The following is a 19,294-nucleotide window of genomic DNA, read 5'->3' on the forward strand; positions in this document are numbered from 1 at the left end:
GTTGTTTTTTTTTTTTTTTTTTTTTTTTTTATCTAGCATTGTGGCCATTCTTATTTTCTTACTAAACTCATCAGAAAGTTCAAATTGTATTCAGATGGCACTGAACAGGATAGACAGTACTTCCAGTCTTGTAAAAGTTGACAGTATTCTTGTTCCAGCTCATCAGCCCTTTGTGGTAGTGCTTCCATCATGTTTCATAAAGAAAAGTAACACCACAAGAACAGCAAGTAACACCATCAAAAAGGGGTCCTCCATGTGAATAACCAAAAAGGAACCGACATTACATTCCACAAGGTATGTTTCTGTCTTTCCATTTTGGATCCACCCCGAGACTTGTCATCCATTTATTTGGATGCCCAGAAGAACCATCACCATTCTTCCTCCAGCCTTATATCAGTTCAACTTTTTTTCTCTCTATTAAGTCAAACCAATTACCATCAAAACTCACTGTGTAGTGTTCTCAAACCGTAGCCCATCTCATCACTCCAATTTATGCCAGTGCTTTTAGAAACCATGAGTGTTTTGTGGTACCCTACTTCCAGTATACTTACAAAAGACCAAGTCTGGCCTTTCCTGAGATTCCTACTGACCATCAATGGAACATGGTCAGGCAGATGAAATAACACTCCTTGTCCTCACACTCAATCCTGAGAACAATAAATTTCCAAGAAGTATTTAAGAGTAACCACAATGCTTGGAACAGAATGAAAATTAATACAAATCTATATTTTTATAGTAATGTTGATATTAAAAATGTCTCAATTGTAGGGTCGCTATCATCTTCAGACTCTATCTCAACCAGCAAGGCTTTGTTCAATGGTGTGTTCAGTCCTGGGGAATTTGAAAAAAACCTTCATTGTTTACATCTTTGTAAGTTGCAAATTCTTATCTTGATACATTGGAAATGTCTGAAATTAATTAACGCTACTTTCTTTACATGGTAATGCTGCTTATTTGTCTTCAACCACTTCCTTCAATTTTGAATAGATTGTCTGATAAATGTACAGAGTGATGTCTGACAACCATTGAGCACTAATCACTCATTTGCAGCATAGATCAACAACATTCAAATTTAGTCAAATCAGAGGGTGAAAGAGCTGCCAAGAAAATGCAACAATAAGAGAACAAAGAGTGAAAAAATAAAATTATCTCACCAGTTATGCAGAGAGCCACACTGTGAGATGCCTTCTCCACATGACACTGTCATGGACCTGAGTAGTCCAGCAGGCCAGCCAGCCAACCTCAGCCAGGATCCCCATCCACAGGTTCAAGACCCTCATTTCATCTCAGCCTGGAGAAATCAGTGTCTACCTCAGCAATGCCATAGTGGATGCCCCTGGTCCTGCCTCTGGGGTGGACCTTAGCACTATGCTGTGGTAGTTCATCTCCTGGATGGATCCTTAAGACAGACATTGTAGCTTGTCCCCCACTCCATCTCTGGCCCTGTTCTCTGTATGGACCTTTGGCCTCACACCATCTCCTTGTCTCCAGCCCTGGCTCCATCTCATTACTGGACCCCCAGGATGGACCCTGTCCCTGCTTCATTCCCTCACTGCATTAGGAATGGTCAATGGACCCTGTTGCCTCTCAGCTCTGCTTGCTGTGATCAGACCCTGCAGGACAGTGCCCTTTGGTGAGGACATGGCTGGCACTGGGGTCACTTTGGCACCTCAGGAGCAGCCAGCCCTTGCTGTGCCCGGACAGACTTTTCTAGAATGTACTGACTCTGAGCTGCACATCTTCCTTGAACAGTTGGGATGGGATGGTCCATTTAGAAACCATGACAAATTACTCTTTTTGTTTCTCTTTCCCAGTTCAGCTTTTACAACATTTTGAAACACAGCAGCACCAGAATGTTTTCCTCACTTCCTTTTATGTTGTTCAGCGTCTTGCTTGTAGCAACAGGCTGAAGTTTGTGTACAACATCTGTAGTAACTAATTCTTCCAAGAGTGCAATATGCGGATTGAGGCTAACACAAAAACTTCAACAAAAAACAACAAAAATCGAAACTGGAAAGAGAAGAAAGATCCTTTAAAAACTCTTTACAAAATAAGGCATTTGGGGAGTTCCTTCCAAAACCACCTACACTGAGAGCTTCTGTGTTTCCAGAACTTCTCAGAATAAATTTACAAGCTACCTCTCCTTGTTCTCCAGCCCACTTGCTTTTTCAACCTCCCTCATTGTCTCCAGCACATTCGCATGCCCCTCTCCAGAACTGGCAGCTTGTAGGTCTCTACGGTCCACAGCCCAGAATAAGGAGTTGTTGCTCACACTCACAGTGAGTCCCAAAGCAGCATGAGTTGCCCTGAAGCACTGGGAGATACAGAAAGAAGACTGTTATGCCTTGCTCAGTGCCTCATAATCCTTCCTTGTGGTCCCTGCTAAGGGCAGCGTTTTGAAATATGAAACAATTTAGGAATTTGTTTGCTGTTTTGCTTTCATCACTCACCTAGGCTATGTAGAGTCTATAGAGGTAAATGGAATATTTGGGCTGTTATGACTTTCGACTGAAATGCTTATGTAACAAACCATAGTTTTATTTTAATGCCACTAGCAGCAAGATCTTGCATGGTAATATGACAGTGCTATTACAAGCAACACCCAGAATATTACCATTAAGGCTGCTGGCCTACAAACTCTTAAAAGAACATGTAGATTTACTCATGTGCATGACTCCTTTACTAGAAATTAAGATTATAAAGAAATATGTGAATCAAAGAAAAGTATCTATTTTCCTACAAAACCTTTTTAATGGCACAGAATCTGTCACTGTGAAAAACTGAAATGATTAGGCTTTCAATAGAGTAATAGAGTGACTAGACTTTTTAATACACACAGACTATAATTTTCAAAATGACAAATCTAAAATTAGGCTTTTAAGCTTGCATTCATGGGACTTTCAAAAAAACCTGTCATGATTTAAGAACCTCACTAAATTTAAAATACATTTCCTAATTAAGAAGTGCAGTTTTCTTAGCTCTCATAACTTGCCAAAATTATTAGAAAATGTTACCAGACAGATATGACATGGATGATATTTATCAATTCCCTTTTTTAAAGAATGTTTCATTCTTCACTGTCTTTTCATGGCAAGCATGAAACTAAGCAGTAAAACAGTTTATATCGAAGCTGAAATTCTATAAGTTAATACAAAACTAATAGAACAGGTACAAGACAAAGAACATTAAAAACTTACAATTTTAAATATGATTAAAAACCTAGATGTATATATTAAAACTGATTTTTCAAAAGTATACATACAGGCATGGAGGTTCTACCAAAAGCCTGACATGAGGAGTGGAAAAAGAGTTTGTTAAGGTGTTTTCCACTGTTCTAGGTGCATTTTCTCTGTACTGACCCAAGATGAAGTCAGCCTGAGTAAATATCTATCTGGTATCAAAGCAAGCTCCAACATGATACATTTTTGTGTATCTAGGTTGTCATAAAAAACATTTCCATTAATTGAAAAAGTGGATACCCAGTGTAACCAGATATCTTCAAAGGATGAACTAGATGCTGTGCTAATCACATCACTCTCATTAGCTGCTATGAAGCAGCAATGCACTCTCTGTGATCCAAGAAATCTTGTTCTCTAAAAATGAATGCTGACATGGCAGGTATTGAGTCCAAGCGGATACAAATCTCACCTGCTTCTGAAGAACTACATAAATGCTCCATGCTGGGACCACCCAGCTGTGATTCAGCTATTTTATGACACATCCAGTCTGTGCTGATAAAGAAACAGTTCTAATTTAAGATGCTTACACAACAAGGGTGGATAGAAAAGAGGCTGTAGAGAAGGTACAGTATCTTTGATAGCCTTTAGGTTGTTTCTTCATGAGAAAAATTCCCCTTTATGAAAACCATAAAGAAAGTATGCAACCTTTGCAATCACAAAGACCTTACCAGAACAGAAATATTTGCATTCTGGTAGAAAACATAAACAGTGAGTAATTTCTGGGACTTGTGGGCAAAGTTCTTCAGTGTTTTCACATTAAAGTAGCCTCAAAAGATCTACCTGAATAAATATACCTCAGAGGTAAGCACAGGCTTCTCAATGTGTTTGCATGGAGGTTAAAGATTTTTTTTTTTCCTCATTCATATCATCCTGTTTCTTTAGTCTACACAGCTGACACTTTCCTGCTTCTCAGTGGAAAATACTTCAAAAATTTATTTCTAAGCCCACTTTACTGCTTTTAAAGACTGACCAGTGGGGGAAGTCCTCAGGTATATTCCTGTTTGAAAATTGGATATCGAAAACAAAGAGTGTTACTGTAGAACAGTCTCAATATTTTGTCCTTGACATGACTTTTCACAGGGAAATTCTCAAATGTCTCCTTGACAGTATCAAACAAGAGTGCTCTGCCTTGTTCTGTGGCTAAGCCTGGCTAGCTTCTGTAAGAGGGTATCTAATTCATCTAACGTCTAGATGTTATGCTACTTGTTCACATTCTCTCCACAGTCAACAAAAAGCTAGGCACTGCCAGAAGGAAACTCATCCCATCCTCAAACAAGTGTATCATCAGACAGGCTGGCTGAATAGCCACCTGCAGCTGTCTCTGTCGGTAGCCTAGACAGTGGGACTCCACCAGGCACCTGCAGTGTGAAACACTTGTCTAACCTAGGTCTCTAGTGCCAGTTGAGTTTACCTGTCATGTCATGCCTGAATGCCACTCCAGAAGGCCCCTTCCTCTCCTACAGCTCCTGTGTCTTTATTGCCAGCCTCACATGGCTGCCTCAGATATCCTACAGTGTCTCAAACCTCATTACATGCCTATACTTTTGTAACCAAATAATTCTCTGCTTAGATGCCATGTTTAATGCTTGGTGTGATCTACTACATGTGGTTACATGAAAATCATAGCCATATTGCATTATTCCCATTGACAGAACTACCAGGACACATTTTGTTTTAAATAGGGGTTGGCATAATATTCTGGCCAGCAATACAGCTGAGCATGCACAAATACACTTTTCAAACAGATCTTGGGGTTTCTGTCCCCTATTCTCTCCTCATACTCAGTCTCTAGGCAATCTCGTAAGCAAACTCTCAGTCAGGCTGTTGTCTCCTCCTTCATTTCTTCCACCAACTCTACTTCTCTTAAATTTCTTGCTATCAGAAATGATGATAGTGGTACCATCATGGTCATGACTGACATCATAGGTTTTGTTGTTATGGTAATTAAGTCCTCATTGTCATTATCATTTATTTGCACTAATGCCTAGAAACTTCAGTTCACAACAGTAACCTTGATCTGCTAGTTTCAAGAAATAGTACCTGTCTTGGAGATCTCAAAATCTAAACAGATAAGGACACAGAAAGTAGGAGGAAAAAAATTCATTTGAATGCAGACATCCATTCTCATAATCACACTTTTTGTCATAATTTTCATAGAAATTATTTATCTTGAAAAGTTAGCAAGTCTGTAAATAGCATTAGCTGTGTTAATATATGTCCTCCAGCATACACTCTTACCATCAGAGCCCCTGAATGAGATTTCCAGCAGCAGGGGGGGACTCTATTGCTAGACCTGCCAGCCATCTCTGGATCCACCTGCCTCTAGTACATCCCAGTTTAAGATCAAGCTGAGACAAATTATTTAATAAAATGAATGAACAGACAACATTCTACATGTATCCTGAGAAATTCTTTACTATTGGTAGGATTTAACACAGTTGAAAAGATAAAATAATTGATCAATATTAAAAGACGGTAATAGTGTAATACATAGAGAAGCATATTCTTCACCTGAGTATTTTTGATTTAGCATCTTCATTTAATATGTTAGGAAAATAATTTAATATTCTTTGCTTCTGCTTTGTGGATCCATCAGTGTGGTTTAATCACTCTGTTTGATTTTCCATTTTCCGCTCATTTCTGTCAGAGTGGCACCGGTCTAAGATTTCAGTAATCTAATCTGCTTTTTTTTCTCTTGTTGATCTATAATTTAAATTTAAAATTTGGTTTAGCCTTTGATAATTTAATCTGGTTCTTCAACAATTAATATATGGTACTGGAGTCAGATCTTTGTAACAGGAGACAACAATCTTCCTCTCTTTTCAGAGATTATTCAGAGATAATTTCTCAAAAACATTATAAAAATGAATAGGCAGAGGTTAACTTGTTTATTCTGAAATGAGCTCTCTGAACATCCATGTAGGGAAGTAGAGTCCCTCTTGACCCATTGCTGACTCTTGCAAGGATTATGGAAGTACTTCACAGTGGATCTTAAGAGCCACAAGTCTTCAGCATCCTCATATAAAATTGTTATCTTACTCCATACTTTACCTGACATAAGCGAACACACTTGCAAAAACATCACTTACATGTATAACAGAATCCCTGTGTCAGCCGATGTCAACTAAAGAAAATGGAGACAAATATATTAACTACCTAAAAATGTAGGTTCATAGATAGAGATGCTATTACAAAGCAAGAAACAAATGATGAACAGGAAATTTTTGTTTGCTTCAATTAAAATTGACTGGACCACTGTGAGAAGACCTAATTTACCAAGTTTGTTCCTATTTACCTCTGTGGGATTCTTCAGCAAGATATAAATTTTTGTTAATGACTGAATATATCAATCTTTCTGAGGCTCAGTATTCAGTGAATGTAACTAGAAGAGAGCAGGAAAAGGAGCACTTTCCACAAGAATTTGGCAAGGTCAGGGAGCTAAAGTGTAAAAGCCTTATTGTAATTTCCACTTCACCTATTTGCAGACAACTGAGTGGGCTTATGCTCCTTTACAATATGAGAATACTAAATAGCAAGAGAGTCATGTAGTGACCAAGAAACAACTTCAGAGCAGCTGTGCTCATTTTGGCTGGGGTAGAGTTAATTTTCTTCATAGTAGCTAGTATGGGGTTATGGGTTTTGATTTGTGCTACAAACAACATTGATAATTCAGGGATGTTTTCATTATTGCTGAACAGTGCTTACACAGAGTCAAGGACTTTCCTGCTTCTCACCCCACCCCACCAGTGAGCAGGCTGGGGGTGCACAAGAAGGTGGGAGGGGACTCAGCTGGAAGAGCTGACCCACCTGACCGAAGGGATATCCCAGGCCATATGATGTAATTCTCAGCATATAAAGCTGGGGGAAGAAGAAGGAAGTGGGGGACGTTCAGAGTGATGACATTTGTCTTCCCAAGTCACTGTTATGTGTGATGGAGCCCTGCTTCCCTGGAGATGGCTGAGCACCTGCCTGCCCATGGGAAGCAGTGAATTAATTCCATGTTTTGCTTTGCTTGTGCATGTGTCTTTTACTTTACCTATATAAACTGTCTTTATCTCAACCCATGAGCTGTCTCACTTTTCCAATCCTATCCCCCATCCCACAGGGGTGGGTGAGACAGCAGCTCTGTGGTGATTAGTTGCTGACTGGGGTTAAACTATGACAGCAGTGTGAAATGATTCAGCCAGCCAGTGAACTTTAGTGGTAGCTGAGATAATTTAGCCTGCATACAAAGCTTCAGATAGTTCAATGTTCTACATCATAACAGTACAGTTTGCAGTGTTTTCCTTTCTTTACTGTCATCAGAAATTCTATGTCTGGAAAATTTCAATATTTTTACGATACTGCTAATGGTTTGCATTGCAATCCTATTACTTGTTCCATCAAGGATCCCTAGTCATCTCCCCTCACTCAGTCCTCATGCCTGATTCCCGTCCAAATACACTTTTCTAGGCAAGAACTGTGTCTGCTGAGTCTTGGTATCATCTACCAGGCTGCTTTCCCAGGCTCTTTCTCCAATTTCTGTTGTTCTTCCCACTGTATCTGAATCTGTTTACAGCAGTGGAGAATAGGTTCCAGGTTCTAGATTCAGTAGCGGAGCCACTGAGAGCAACTCCCTCCTCTCCCCAAAGAAGCATAGACCCTGAGTAGCCTGCAGGTGTCTGAAGTTGTAGTTACTGGAAAGATCCTGCTCAGTTTAGCTCCCAGCTGGAACATGCTCCTGGACATGAAATTGCTAAAATGCATGTTTAAGCACATAAGGTGAAGATCTACTTCAAGAAAAGATTATAACATTTTTCACTGGAGAGAAAATCACTTGTTTTTTCCTTGAGCCTCTTAGTGAAGACAAATGATTTTTCTGAGTTAAGGTTCCCCCCTCTCCTGGAAGAATATTCACTTAAGGCATATCACTTGCCTGCAAAAGTTTCATCCAAGTGAAATTCAAGTTCAGTATGCAGATAAAAATTAAATATATGCTCTTATGTGGGAACTCTTAAACAACCTGAACTTTAAATGGTTCCTCCTCCACTAATAACACCAATTGACTTTCTTTCAGTTGCATGAGGAGCTATACTATCCCCAGCAGTATGACAGTGATGTCTGGCTTTTATTAACACCATATTCTTTCTTTTTTTTTCAAACAAGGAAATAGCTGAGAAACAACTGTGAATGTTTCATTTACTTATGAAAAAGAAAGAGGGTCTGTCTTTATAAATCGCCTGACCATATTACCTTTGTGAACCAATATTGTTATTTATACTTGGATCAAAAAATGAAGCATAGTGCCACACTTACTATTGCATCTGTATAGGACAGTCATTATGTGCTACTTTATAATCATTTAAATGAGAAGAGAAATGTGAATTAATATTTGATGTGTGTTTAGCAGTTTGTTATCTCCTATAGATAAGGTGCTTTTGAAATGCTGAAAAATGCATATGTAACACAAATGGTCTCAGAACTAACAGCACCTTTTACAAATTTAGTGAGATTAAATTGCAATACAAATTAGCTAACAAAGAATTTAATTAGTAATTCTTTATACTCAAGCACCTAATAGGGAAAGAAAAAAAAAAAAAAAAGAACAAAAGAGACTGCTACCTAGCCCTTCTGTGAAAAAAAACACAATGCTATATAAATAAATACAAACCTAATCATTGTAGAAAGCCAAGAGATGTTATTCCTTAAAATGCAAAGTATATCCACTACAAATTCACAGATACCTGTGCAATTTAATTAAAGGTAAAAACACCAATGCCATGAACTGCAAGCAAAACGTAATTCTGAAGAGTATATAATATTCATAACCCAAGAGTACCGTTTCTCAATACTTCACAGTCAAGATGACCTCAGTAGCTCCACATGGCATACTTTTCTAAGGCATCATTAGATAGATAAATACCTTTCAAGAATCCTGGCCCCTCTCTTTGGGAGTATAATTCACAAGGCTAAATGAAAACCAGTACAACAAAAGTACTTAAATTCAGTGTTTGGATTCTGTCAGAAATACCTTTGTGGACTGAAGTAAATCGCTCAGCACATAAAGAAATGTATTTACAATGAAGGAAAATGCAAAATAAACTCTAGTCTCAGCCAATGCAATATTTAAACTGCCACTTGATTCTAAGGAACTATAAATTAATCTTTCACAGTCAGTTTGGCTACTGTCCTTCAAGGGGGACTCAAGACAGCTCTCCTATGCAGCTCTCCTAGCTGTCCTATGCAGACAGCCTTTCACCTCTCCATCTCAACAATGTCCATTCAACCCCTCTTGGTTCCCCAAGCAGAACACAGTTAATGATTTCAGAGGCTGCATCCGTACTTGCTCCCCAGTGAAAGTCAAGGCCAGGAGGATCTCTCCTGCCATGAACAGTGGTCTCAGCTCACCATCACCTTGGTCCCTATCCCATTCTCCAGTGGTGTTACTCTTCAGTTTTCAACTTTCTAGTGTACATAAATCCCTGCTATTCAAAAAAAAAAATTCCTAATTCTTCAGTTTCCTCTTCACCCATGGAAGTTAAATAGAGGAGGGAAAGGCGGGTTGCTTCTTTGCTCCTCAAGATCTATGCAAAGCCAAATAAATAACAGAGAGTGTTAGCACAAAATGTGTGAGAAACAGTATGAATGGGGTTAGAGAGTATAAACACTATTTGTTTGCATTCTCAGATGTGCTCTCCTGAAGGCTTTTCAGGTTTAGATGCTACAAATGCTATCTAATGCCACCATTCCCACAGGTACAACTGTTCCTTCTACAGACCCCTAAAGCCAGTCCAATCCCAAATTGTGAGAAACACATATGGGGCCACAGGCTGAGAAATGTCCAGTCACGTAATCAGAGAGCATACCTGCTACATGAGCAAGGAAGGCCACAGGGTTTGGCTGCTGGAGGGGGTCATAGGAATGTATGGAGCACAGTGTCACAGCTGCTCCTGCCCTTGTGCACCAGGCACAGCGAGGGACCAGACTGCAGAGCTGTTGGTCAAGAATGTGTGGAGGGAAGCCCTGAGGGAAGGAAAGGTAGCAGCAGCAGCACTAATGTGTGAGATATGGCATGGCAGTAGGCAAGTGTGAGGAGACAGGTGCTGAAGGATCTTGCACTCCCCACAGGTGACTTAATGGGCCTGTTTGACATCTGCACAGTATGGAGGAATAACAGACAGTGCAACAAATCCATCTGAGAGCCTTAGTCCAGTAGGGAGTTACAGATCAGGCAAGAGGTGCCACAGAAAGGTTCAATTCCTTGAATTCCAAAAGACTGAGAATCTACAACTTTCACCGTATCAACAGGACAAAACAGGAGCGGGGTGAGAGCCATGCCCAGCTGTCTGCTCCATACACCTCCCACCACCAGACACCACATGCAGTTGTTGGCAGGTACAGAAGACTCTACTGCTACAATGAGTGGCAGTAATTGCCACTAATCTACAGTGCACTACAGCTTCTGCACAGATTTATTTCTGAGTGGCTAAAGTAGATAAAGCTCTGATTTCTTCTGTTTTACAGAGACCTGCAAAGAGACCATTGATTCCAGAAACAATTCTAGAATGTCTCTGTTCATCCTATGTGTTTCTTCAGAGCTTCCCACAAACCTATGCACTGTCTGGTCGTTTCTAATCATTGCTTATTACCCCATAGATATTTAATAATCTTCCCCCAAACTGTTCAGCAAGGGGTTGAGTTTTGACACAATCTGAAATGTACTGGATTACGGATATAACTTCTATTTACACACAGCAATGCTGCCTCCATTCTGGAATCATCACGGTTCCAAAACAGACAGTTCCTTACAGGTATTTCTACAGATGATGCCTGTTGGTTTTTGCATGTGATACACTAGAACCCTCACAAGGATCCCTCTGGAATTGTGTACATCCATAGGTGTGTCTTGTAAGAGCGTTTTAATAAACCTTTTCCCAAGCTTGATGTAAAAATGCCAAGGCCATCTTACGTTTAGAGGAAGACACCTTTGAATTACCCACTTACGTAAAGGTCAGTCTTCTTGTTGCAGAGATACTGAAGTGCAATTATTTCTAAAATGTAGAATAATTATTTTTTTACTAATGCCTACTACCATGTACCTGGGGGTGATCCAGGCCAATTAGAATAAAATTAAGCTCTACAGGCCCAAGCCATCACACACTATTAAGTCACTGTGAAAGGAAGAACATTTTTAGCATATTAAGAATTCCTAAAACTCTAGTTTATCTTATGGCTGATAGGAAAAGCAAGTTACAGAAAAAAAATAACATATCCTCCTAAGTGAGCTTGTGGAGTTTCTTTAGAAGAATATGTTCCTTTACACTTGAGAGGAGATTTTTTTGATTACAAAACTATGAAGTAGCAAGGATCAGTAAGAATAGAGAAACCATTTAAAGACTCATTTACTTTCAGCTGAGCACAGGAAAGGAAAAATCATTTTGGCTTGGAGGGAAAGAGAAAACTTGAGGAAGGAAATAAAAACATCATGTCACTGAAGATAAAAATTTAGTTTCTGACATCTCATTTATCTCAATAACTTGATAAAGGATATTTATTTCCAAATTTAATTCATACATATTTGTTGATAGGGGTGTGCTCTTTTGACTTTTTCATAACCTACTGGAGATAAACATCCTTAAAACAGACCCTCTAGCACTTTCAGAAGACAGCCTTCCATCTATAATTAACAGTGTTTTCTTCTTCTCAGAGTTTTGACCTATCTTCTATATGGATTTAAATAATACTGTTTAATAGCCTCTTTATTATGCCTAATATGTCAGACAGTTTGCCATAAACACAGCTTAAAATGCAATAATCAGGAAAAGAAAGTCACTAGCTTTATCAAGCAGTAACTCCCCAGTCACAGCCTGATCTGAGCACACCTTATTTCATCACACAATTCAAAACAAGATTGGCAAGGAGAAACATAAGAACTTGTCAAATATTGCCAGAAGCAAATTAACAAATATGAAAATACAGTACATTAATTAGTGTTTAAAGCTTGCCAAAGACTTAAAAGAGTGAGAACTGGTGAGGTTGCAAACTAAAGGTAAGATGGATATGAGAATTACACACCTGAATGCTATTTTTTTTTTCCCCTGGTGGAGCAGAATATAAGGGGAGATGGCTTATTAAGACAATCTACAATTGGGAACAAACTAGGTTTCATAAGAGTGGACTCAAAGACCATTTTTGGAGCTTACTGTGAATCCCACTTTCTAAATTTTTCCACGTGAAGCAGAGCTAATCAAACTAATTTCCTAGAGGTATGTGTTCTTCTTCTTGTGGTCATTGCCATAGTCCCTCATTCTGGTACTCCCTGGCTCTTGTATGACACCTTTGTAACATGGGGATGCAAGAAGTATGGATAGTACAACTACAAGTCACAGTTCAAGATGTGGTCAGTTACAAATATTTTGCCTATCATGAACATCTCTTAGCAACTAATAGATTAACAGTGCAGAAATGCTGAGTCATGCCACACTGGGGCAATAGTTTGACTCTCTTTCACACACAGTGAAACTGATTTTCACCACAGAAGTCATAAAATTTTAGTTATCTTAATGATTTGCAGGTCAATTTGTCCAAGAGATTTAATAGATATGAGAGAGCGGGTTTGACTGACAGACTCATCTATTTTGAAAACTAAGCTAAGAAGAATAAATACAACTTAATCTGATGGAATATATTACTGGAATTCTGCTATCTGATTTGTATATTTGACAGAACTTCAAGAGAAAGCAGAGGGAAGAGGAAGGATTGGTAAAAATAACTGGCGATCTTTAATACCCTGGCCCAGCAGGTGCTGTCTTCAGCTGGTGATGCTCTAAATGCACAAATTTAGGTATGATCTATTGAGGTCATACTGACTGCTGAATTTTGTTTACTTAGGCATCTGTTGCACGCAGGATGTTGATACAGGCTTATACTCCAAAGCTTTACTAGCTGAGCCCATAGTTGATGGAATATATTGCTTCCCACAAAGGCCCACCATAACAGCAGTATCTGGGCTTGCAGGGCCCTTGAGACTCATACCATGTGGCCAACAGCATGAAACCCACAAGGTTTACAACCACCAAGGCTCCAGAAAAAAACTGCCAGAGCATCTTAGCTGAAAGGGTACAGAGATTCAAGCAGAGGGCAGGCTGCAAGATTGCAAGCAGATAACCTTTAGTACTACAGAGGTTAATTCACCCAGGGAACTGAGTAACACATTGAGCTGTTAACATTTAACTTGTCATTTGCGGAGGTTGCTCAGAGCACTTCAGAGTATGAAAGTCAGTAAACAAAATGAAACTCTATTGCATTCTGAAACTTCATCTGCTCCCCAGCAGCATAAATCAGTGTCAGGAAACAGATAGGCAGTGCACCCACAGCTATAAAAGCTTAAAGCACAGAACTTTCTCCTTCCTTGAGCACTGATTTCAAGGCACTAAACTCACCAATTCAAGCATCTTAGAGTATGAGTGCCCTGATACTACTATAGCTATGGTCAGCTCTATATGATGCCTCTCAGGCTCACACCCTTTCTCAGGCCCTTCAGTTTTAGCTGTATCCCTGTGATGTGGTCATGGCTGTGGGGTAGCATCTAACTTGGTGTCTGATTGCCAGGTGGCCACAAAGCCCTTTATACATGAGCCATGAAGAAACATATAGTGCAATTCACAAGAGGCACATACTCAGGGAAAAGATTGCTGCCTTTTCTTACAGGTGATTCATCCCACTGTTTCACTGTCCATGAATGTGAACATGACATGTGCACTGCTGAAGGCACTACTTCACTGGAGATATAAGAGCATATAATACTATTCATGTATAGGATGAACGCATGACAAACGAGCAAGCCTGGTGTCAAAGGTCTGCATGTCTCACCTTCCTTCTCAACTGAAAAGGACTTGGTGGGTTTAAGCTTAAGACGTGCTGTGGTAAAGTCATTAAAATGCATGTAATGTGAAACCAAGTCCCCAGCTTGTTTAACAGAGGATTTATTCTATTTCAGTGCAGCTGAGGACCTGGTCACGTTGCAGAATAAATGAGAGCAGATGACTTCAGGTTGTCAGTCAAAGGGAGTTTGGTCATCTCAGCGTGGTCACCTTCTAGGGTATATGCTGTTTGGTCCTAGCTGTAGAAGAGCAGACAGTCATCTGGTGCAAACACCTTCATCTATACGGGTTATGCAGCTTCCATGCCCAGAACACGAACCCAGAGCCTCTGCACCTGAAATATGGGTAGTTTCAAAACAGGACACAGTCGCAGTCTCTACCCAGAAGAAAAATCAGGTGGTCCCAGGAAAGGGCTAGACTACTATTGTGGTTTAACCCCAACCAGCAACTAAGCACCACACAGCTGTTCGTACAGTCCCCACAGTGGGATGAAGGAGTGAATCAACAGAGCAAAAGTGAGACAATTCATGGGCTGAGATAAATACAGTTCACATAGTTAAAGCAAAAGCTGCACACACAAGCAAAGCTAAACAAGGAATTAATTTGCCAGTTCCCAAGGGCAGGCAGGTGCTCAGCCATCTCCAGGGAAGCAGGGCTCCATCACACATAACAGTGACTTGGGAAGACAAACGCCATCACTCTGAATGTCCTCCCCTACCTTCTTCTTCCCCCAGCTTTATATGCTGAGCATGATGTCATGTGGTGTGGAATAACCTTTTGGCCAGTTGGAGTCAGCTGTCACAGCTGTGTCCCATCCCAACTTCTTGTGCACCCCCAGCCTGCTCACTGGTGGGGTGATATGAAGATCAGAAAAGTCCTTGACTCTGTGTAAGCACTGCTCAGCAATAATGAAAACATCCAGGAATTATCAATGCTGTTTTTAGCACAAATCCAAAACATAGTCCCATACTAGCTACTATGAAGAAAATTAACTCTACCCTACCCAAAACCAGCACATTCTCCACCCCTTATTCTATACCATTTACATCACGCTCAGGTTCCACATTATCCAATACATCCCCATAACCACCACCCCCTTTCCCATCCTTTAATACAATACATATATCATTCCCTTAGTCTATGGATGAGCTCTATGAAATGTCTATAAAATGTCTGTAAATGTCCACTGATTTCATTTAGACTATGGCTTTGGGCTCCATCTCTTATGGTAGTCACTCAGGACAGCAGAGGGACTGTGTCGCATGGAGTTACTGGACATCAGGTTGGGTCACTGCCCCACTTGCACTGCTTCTTGTAAGGCGTGTCCTTCATTGGTTCAGGTGGTTCCAGCTATAGTAATTCCTATAACATACAACTCAGATCACGTGTTACAACAATTTAAAGGTATATCTGTTACAATCTCCGCCCCTGGTCTCTTTGGGCCAGGTTATAGGGTTTAACATTGCAATGAGCTCTTCCCCTTGTCTCTGCTCCAGCTTGGACTTACCCACAGACTGCAGTCCCTCAGGGGAGTACCTGCTCCAAGTGGAGCTTTATGTATGAGCCACAGTCTCTTCAGGGGTATACCTGCTGCAACATAGACTTATTCACAGCCACAGTTGCTTTCATGTGCGCCTGTTCCAGTGTGGCCTTCTCCAAGAAGATATACCTTCAGAGATATACCCGCTCCAGCATTGCCTTACTCACAGCCATGGTCCCTTTGGAAGTAAACCTGCTTCAACATAGCCTTCTCATGGTTGCAGTCCCCCCAGGGCTGTACCTGCTCTGTCATGGACTTATTCATGACCATACACTCTGAGGTGCTCCAACCTGACCTTATACACAGCCATTGATTCTTCAGGGTGTACCTGCTGCAGCATGGATTTATCCATGGTCACAGATGCTCGTCCAGTATGGACTTATCCTTGGGTCACAGTCCCTTCAGGGGTATATCTGCTGTAGCAGAGACATAACTGTAGACATGGGTGCTTCAAGCCGTACCTACTCTGGTGTGGACTTATCCATGTCCACAGATGTTTCAGGATGTCCTGATCCCGTGTGGACTCTGACAGGTGCACCTGCCCTGGTAAAGACTGAAATTTCTGGACCACTGAACTGAAAGAGTTAAAACTAGAAGTCATGGTTTGGGGCTTGAGCCATGCTGACTTATGGTGGCTGTATTCATGCACACACCTCATTCGAAGGATAGTAAAGGCAAAGTCCTTAGGTTGACAGACAAGGGCTTTAGCTGATGAAATGCTTTAGTTGAGAGAAGCTTCTAGTCTGCTGACCACATATAACCACAGATCAGATTCAACTAGGGTATGTGGAGCCTTATCGGAGGGCAAATTGAGCCAGTCTTTCCTGGAGCAGTGGATCTGCAGTCACTGACTCTCCGCTTGGATCAGGACACCGCCTAGGGTAACTCCTTGAAGTTGAGAACCCTCGCCTTGCTGGGTGAGTGATATGTGCATTTTGGGTCATCATCCCTAAACCTTAAGCTTAAGATGGCTGTTGTGGTATTACTTCTGTTTTACAGACATCTGAACCTATAGTTTACTAATGTTTGCTGGAATGCTAAACAGTTTTGATTAGAATAAAACTAATTTCAAGTACCTGCCTTGTCTATGTTGAGAGACTGAACAACAACTCATCCACAGGTCACAGCCCCTTTTGACTCAAGTTCATGCTGGAGTTCCAGCCTGCCCAGTACAGTAGCACAGAAACAGCAGTGATGCCCTGGCCATCTGCCAGCCCAGGCACATCACCATTGCTGTTATGAAAATGTTCCCAGGGACAGCAGAGTAAGATGATAAGCAGTACAGCACTACAGCGAGCAGCAAAAGCAAAAAGCAGCCACTAATGAGCACTAGACTCTAATTTACAGTAAGGCAAGCAAGCCCCATGGCAAGCACAGGAGCCTGCCAATTCAGAGCTCAACAGCAATAACAGCTATAAATCTGATCTACAACATTCCAATCAAATCTGTCATTATCTCAAAACCTTTGACCCCCACATTGGGTGCCAAAAAAGGATTATATTGGTTTAACCCCAGATAACAACTAAGCACCACACAGCCACTTGCTCACTTCCCCACAGTGGGATAGGGGAGACAATCAAAAGAATAAAAGTGAGACAACTCATGGTTTGAGATAAATACAGTTTGATAGGTAAAGCAAAAGCTACATGTACAAGCAAAGCAAAACAAGGAATGCATTCACCACTTCCCATGGGCAGGCAGGTGTTCAGCCATCTCCAGGGAAGCAGAGCTCCATCACACATAACAGTGACTTGGAAAGACAATCACTCCAAACATCCCCCCTTTCCTTCTTCCCCCAGCTTTATGCTGAGCATGATGTTATATGGTGTGGGATATCCCTTTGGTCAGTTGGGGTCAGTTGTCCCAGCTGTGTCTCCTCCCAACTTCTTGTGCACCCCCACCCTGCTCACTGGTGGGGTGGGGCGGGAAGTAGGAAAGTCCTTGACTCTGTGTAAGCACTGTTCAGCAATAAAGAAAACATCCTGGAATTAAAGCTGGTTTTAGCACAAATCCAAAACATGGCCCCATACTAGCAACTATGAGAAAATTAACTCTACCACAGGCAAAGCCAGCACAACTAGTAATGTGCCTCCTTATTAAACCCACCTGCATTTATGTCCCAGTTAAACTAGTACTTTTCTCTGCCAGGTCAATACGACACCTGCAATATTTCATTTATGACAAGGAAAATATCTGGAGATGCTAACAGCCTTGGATGATAACTTTTTAATGAGAAAAGATCCTTACACAGGGTGAGGGGGTCAATTTAGATGAACAGGAATATGATACTTTTTCCACCAGCTAACCTTTCTGTCTCTGTTACCTATAGTTTCTACTGTACAAAAGGCATCTGGCAGATGCCACACACTTCCCTGACATGCCATGTGGATTTACAAGCCATGCAGTTCCCTGCTTCCTCTCCCACTCAGGCTCCCTATATCTTGGGTACGTGATCTGTGACCCACAAGCAATCTCTTGCCACGAAGCAAGAGATAGGTTAGATAACTGCACAGAAATGTGGTGCCTGTGCCTCTGACAGCAGCTCTTGTTAGAAGATGATATCTTGCTGCATCATGGTCAAGCAATTTCCTGCTCATGATGTGATTCTGCAAGCATTCATGTGCCAGTGTACATTCTTCCCTCTCAGGCATTGTGGGAGCAAGAGGCTGTGAATCCGGCCCAAGCTCTTTAGGTCACTGGTGTAAGGTAATATTTCTTATTGAAACAAAATCCTATGAAGGCAAATTAATTCTCCTAGCCTATGAATCCTGCAATCACAGAATCCCAAATCACAGAATTATCTAGGTTGGAAAAGACCTTGAAGATCACCTAGTCCAACCATTTACCTAATATTGACAGTTCGCAACTACACCAGATCCCTCAGCGCTATGTTGAACTTACTCTTAAACACCTCCAGGGATGAGGACTCCACCACCTCCCTAGGCAGCCCATTCCAACACCTAACAACTTGTTCTGGAAAGAAATGCTTCCTGAAATCTAGTCTAAACCTTCCCTGGTGCAACTTGAGGCCATTACCTCTTGTCCTATTGCTTGTTCCTTGGTTAAAGAGGCTCATCCCCAGCTCTCTGCACCCTCCTTTCAGGGAGCTGTAGAGGGCGATGAGGTCTCCCCTCAGCCTCCTCTTCTCCATTCTAAACACCCCCAGTTCCCTCAGCCGCTCCCCGTACGACCTGTGCTCCAGACCCTTCACCAGCTTCGTTGCCCTTCTCTGGACACGCTCGAGTCATTCAATGTCCTTTTTGGAGTGAGGGGCCCAAAACTGAACACAGGAATCGAGGGGCGGCCTCACCAGTGCCGAGTACAGGGGTCAGATCCCTTCCCTGTCCCTGCTGGCCACGATATTGCTGACACAAGCCAGGATGCCATTGGCCTTCTTGGACCCCTGGGCACACTGCTGGTTCCTGTTCAGCCGGCTGTCAATCAATCCCCCCAGGTCCCTCTCTGACTGGCAGCTCTCCAGCCACTCCTCCCCAAGCCTGTAGCGCTGCTGGGGGTTGTTGTGGCCCAAGGGCAGCCCCCGGCATTTGCCCTTATGGAAACTCCTCCAGTTGGGCTCAGCCCATGGCTCCAGCCTGTCCAGGTCTCTCTGCAGAGCCTCCCTACCCTCGAGCACATCAACACTCCCACCCAAC

The sequence above is a fragment of the Athene cunicularia genome, assembly GCF_003259725.1.
Source record: "Athene cunicularia isolate RWA chromosome 1 unlocalized genomic scaffold, athCun1 chr1_part1, whole genome shotgun sequence".
Classification (NCBI taxonomy): Eukaryota; Metazoa; Chordata; class Aves; order Strigiformes; family Strigidae; genus Athene; species Athene cunicularia.